Consider the following 5510-nt stretch of genomic DNA (forward strand, 5'->3'; position numbering starts at 1 on the left):
GTTCTGCTCCTTTCAACTCTGGGCTTTATTCTTCCCCGTGAGAAGCTGTCTCATATTGTCTCTCCAGGTGACCCAGCCACATCTGGCTTACTAAAGATAAACAAAACTGCTTTTTCCTCCATCACTGTTCTTGTTGGGCTGATAATATCCTCCCGACCTGGTGGGACTTTGTGTACCCCCCATGCCCCCTCCTCAGTGGGGATCACATTCTGTACCTACCTTGCTGGGGTCCATGGACCCCTCATGCACCCCCCCTGGGAGGCCCATCAGTTCAGCCACTCAGTCGTGTCCGACTTTGTGACCCCATGGACTGCAGCACGCCATGGACAGGCCTCCCTGTCCATCACCAACTCCCGGAGTTTCCCAAACTCATGTCCGTTGAGTCACTGATGCTATCCAACCACCTCATCCTCTGTTGTCCCTTTCTCCTCCCGCCTTCAATCTTTCCCAGCACCAGAGTCTTTTCAAACGAGTCAGCTCTTCACATCAGGTGGCCAAAGGATTGGAGTTTCAGCGTCAACATCAGTCCTTCCAATGAACACTCAGGACTGACCTCCTTTAGGATGGACTGGTTGTATCTCCTCGAAGTCCAAGGGACTCTCAAGAGTCTTCTCCAACACCACAGTTCAAAAGCATCAATTCTTAAGTGCTCAGCTTTCTTCACAGTCCAACTCTCACATCCATACATGACTACTGGAAAAACCATAGCCTTGACTAGATGGACCTTTGTTGGCAAAGTAATGTCTCTGCTTTTTAATATGCTGTCTATGTTGGTCATAACTTTCCTTCCAAGGAGTAAGCGTCTTTTAATTTCATGGCTGCAATCACCATCTGCAGTGATTTTGGAGCCCCCCAAAATAAAGTCTGCCACCGTTTCCACTGTTTGCTCATCTATTTGCCATGAAGTGATGGGACCAGATGCCATGATCTTAGTTTTCTGAATGTTGAGCTTTAAGCCAACTTTTTCACTCTCCTCTTTCATTTTCATCAAGAGTCTCTTTAGTTTTTGTTCACTTTCTGCCATAAGGGTGGTGTCATCTGCCTATCTGACGTTATTGATATTTCTCCTGGCAATCTTGATTCCAGCTTGTGCTTCATTCAGCACAATATTTCTTTTTTTTTTTCCAACATTTCTCTTGATGTACTCTGCATATAAGTTAAATAAGCAGGGTGACAATATACAGCCTTGACGTACTCCTTTTCCTAATTGGGGTAGCAATTATTGTTCCTGTTATGAAATTAGGAAAACAAGACTTAGCAGGGAGGAAACTGAAGCCCCAGAGGATGTAAGTCTCCAAGCTTGTGTGGCTAGTAAGGGAAGGTCTGAGAACAGTCAGGCCAAGGCATTCCCAGTTCGTTGCCGGGTGCAGGGCTCTACCTGGGCATGACAACTGGGCAGGCAGCCTGTGCAAGGATGAGCTCTGGATCCCGCTCTCAGGAAGGTTTCATAAACTCCTCTTGGTGTGAGCCTATGACCCTGGCCTGCTGGTCTGTTGGGTTAATGTTTCAGAAGGGCAGATGAAACACCATGCTTCTATTTATTTTTAGGGTGTCAGCCACGGGGACTCTAGGATCAAGATTCAGCAATGTCTTCCCTTGTACACCAGATATAAGGCGTGCAGTTCCAATGGTTTTCTGGCTTGGATGTGCCTTTTAAAAAAAATCATTTTTAAAAGTTTTTTTTTTGTGTGTGTGTGTGAACCATTTTTAAAGTCTGTTTTGAATTTGTTACAATATTGCTTCTGTTGTTTGCCTTCTGGTGTTTTGGCTTAGCTCCCAAACCGGGGATTGCACCACACAGCCTACTTTGGAAGGTGAGGTCTTAACCACTGGACTGCCAGGGAAGCCCCTTTAGTCCAGCCTCTATGTTCTGTCTGGATAAAAAGTCCAGCTAGGAGAGCAAACTCAATCATTCCATTCAACCTCGTGCTTCCTGCACAGGTGGGATCAGGTGGTGTGCGTGTGTGTGTGTGCATGTGTGTGTGTGTGTATGAATGTATATGTGTACATGTTCAAGGGTAGGGATTTGCTCTTGCTTACACGCCTGCAATGTGGGAGCCCTGGGTTCGATCCCTGGGTTGGGAAGATCCCCTGGAGGAAGGCATGGCAACCCACTCCAGTATTCTTGTCTGGAGAATCCCCATGGACAGAGGAGCCTGGTGGGTTCCAGGCCAAGGGGTGGCAGAGTCGGACATGACTGAGTGACTAAGCACAGCACAGCACAAAGCCAAGGCTAAAAAATGGAAGACTCATGTTGTTTTGCAAGAGAATATCTCTCCTCACCTTCCTTTAGAAACTCCACTCAAATGTGCTCTTCTCAAGATGGAGGCATGTCAAAGGATGTGCGGTGTCTTCTCCCCAGTTGTTCTTTATCCCTGCCCAGGACACTAGTCTGGACACTAGCTGGACAGAAGTGGGTATTCTCTGGATCACTTTCTAGTGGACAGGGCCGCTGTGACTCTAAATGAGTGAGGATCCAGGTCGACTGCTTCCGATCAAGTTCCCTGGCTCCTCAGCGAGCCCTCCTCCTCCTACTGTCTCAAGGTGGAGCATCTTTGGTCCAGGCTTGGGGCTACCTTCTAGAAGGCTCGCATCCTTGTCGGCATAGCTGAACTGAGCTTCCTTTGAGGCCTCATCACAGTCTCTGCAGGTGAGCCTCAGGGTGTGGTGTCAGGAAGTCTGTTCCAATATTTAGATTTGAGAGTTTAGAAATCCCACGTATACCCTTGGCCTGATCTGAATTCTCCAACATGAATTATAGGAAAGCTCATGGTTAGAGATCTGGAACACACCAGAGTAGACGAGTAAGCTTGATATTTGTTTTCCATTTGGCTTGTAATCCTTGTGTATCTGTGTCATTGGTTTATCTTATTGGAGCTTGGAGAAGGGAGAGAAATGTGTTACCTGGGGCCCCTGCTGTTGGTCGTCATGAGAAAGGTGTGATAAGAAGTCATAAAAACGTGAACAATGTGGAAGAGCGCAAAGGTAAACTCTTGAAGCACAGAAGCCCCGGATGAAAAACCAGAAACCATCTAATCACTTAGGGGACCCCTGATCACCATGCGGAGGTGCTGAAGCTGCAAGAAGCCTTAAGAAACAAAGGCCTTGTGTGGGCTGGATCCCCGCTGCCCGCTGAGCTGATTTAAATGCTGCCCGTGCATTATTTCATTTAATCTTCACAATCAGTGAAGGATCTTACCAGAAGGATGTGATTATTCCCACCGACCCTTGGATGAGGGCGATTAGGCGTTGGCCCGAGGCTGCAGAATGACTTAGTAGCAGATTTGGGATAAGCACACAGGTCTCCCAAAGCCTATTTTCAGGTCCTTCTCTCCCTATTATGATTCACCCAGTTTTTTTTTAACTTAATTTTGGCTGCACTGGGTCTTCATTGTTCTGAGTGGGCTTTCTCTAGTTGCGGCGAGTAGGGGCTACTGTGCAGCTGCAGGGCATGGGCTTCTCATTGCAGCGACTTCTCTTGTGGAGCACAGGCTCTAGGGAGCCTGGACTTCATTGACCCCATGGCATGTGGAATCTTCCCGAACCAGGAATCGAACCGTGTCCTGTGCAAGGCAAGGCAATTTCTTAATCAATGGACCACCAGAGGAGTCTTTGCCCAATTTTATATGGGCTGGGTCTGCCCATGGTCCCTGAGACCATGAGGTGCTCCCCCCAGGAGGGGCTGGTGTGGGGAGGACAGCCCTGGCTCTCAGGCCTCTGCCTGGATGCAGCACTGTGGCCAGATGGACCCGTGGGTGTGGCATGAGTAGCCCTCCCTTTCTTAAGTACACAGAGGGGAAAAGTCTCCTGCCTGGGGACAAAGTCCAGAAGGTGCGGCTGGGTGCTGCAGTGTTGGCTGACTGCCAGCTTTGAATAACAAGCCATAACACCTGGAATATGGCACAATAAGATCCAGACTGAGCAAGGACCCAAGTTCATAGTCTTTCCTCTGAGCTTTCAGCAGCCTCTCTTTTCACGCTCCTAGCGCGTGGGGAGCTTGCAGCTGGCAGTTCGCGTATGTTACTCTTCCCTTCCCTTCAAGGTAAAAATTCAGATTCTTGTCTATAGACTTTTTTCATTCGTAGGGGTTTTCCTGAGATTTACTCAAATCAAATAGGTAGCCAGACCTAACACACAAAAGCCCCACTGACGTCCTAAAGTTGGAGACTCATGATTCCCGCTCATGCCTTTAGCCCTGATTCCGCCTTCACCGTCTCCTGGCTTTGGACGGGTTCCCTCTGCCTGGAACATCCTCTGTTGCTCAGTTCTCCTTCAGGGAACCTCTCAAATGTTGCCTAATATAATAGCTAACACTTGTAGACTAATACTGTGTGCCAGGCATGTTCCAAACATTTTATGTTTATTCCCTCATTTCATCTTCTCAACAACCATATAGCCTAGCAACCATTATTATTCCTATTTTGCAGATGAGAAAGATGAAGTGCAGAGAGAGTAGGAAACTTGACCACACAGATGTAGAAAACAAACGCATGGATGCCAAGGGGGAAGGAGAGAGTGGGATGAATCGGGAGCTCGGGATTGACATATACACACTGCTGCTGCTGCTGCTGCTTCTGCTAAGTCGCTTCAGTCGTTTCCGACTCTGTGCGACCCCACAGACGGCAGCCCACCAGGCTCCCCCGTCCCTGGGATTCTCTAGGCAAGAACACTGGAGTGGGTTGCCATTTCCTTCTCCACATATACACACTACTACGTATAAAATAGAGATTTCCAGGCGGCACAGTGGGAAAGAATCCACCTGCCATTGCAGGAGACGCAGGAGGCTCAAGTTCGATCCCTGTGTTGGGAAGATCCCCTGGAGGAGGGCATGGCAACCCACTCCAGTATTCTTGCCTGGAGAATTCCATGGACAGAGGAGTCTGGCGGCTACAGTCCATAGGATCCCAAAGAGTTGGATATGGCTGAGCAAATGAACACGCAGCACATGTACAAAATAGATAATGAGAACCTACTGAAGAAAACAAGGATGTCTACTTGGTGCTCCGTGGGGACCTAAATGGGAAGGAAATCCAAAAAAGAGGAATATATGTATACATACGGATGATTAACTTTGTTGTACAAGCAGAAACTGACACAGCAGAGCAAACTAACTATACTCCAAAAACAAAAAACAAACAAACAAAAAACCTCATTCAAGGTTACACTGTTAATAAGTGGCAGACTTGAGATTGTGTTCTGGTCTATTTCCAAATATGGAAATTGGCAACATGGTATATTGAAGGCGCATAGGTGGGTGGGATTCAAATCCTGGTCCCATCATTAAAGCTGTGTGAATTTGGGAGGTGGTTTAGCCTTTTTGAACTTCAATTTTCTCATCTTCAAAGGGCAGTAATACATCCAACATCATATAGTCACTTATGAGGTTGAAAAGAGATAAACAGAGAAAGAATCGATCACTCATGAGTAAGTAATAAATCTTAGTTTCTTTCTCTTGCCTTTTTTTTAAAAAAAATTTTTTTTAACTGGAGGAAAATTGCTTTACAATGTTG

This window comes from Bos mutus, chromosome 19, assembly GCF_027580195.1.
Source record: "Bos mutus isolate GX-2022 chromosome 19, NWIPB_WYAK_1.1, whole genome shotgun sequence".
NCBI classification, from domain to species: Eukaryota; Metazoa; Chordata; class Mammalia; order Artiodactyla; family Bovidae; genus Bos; species Bos mutus.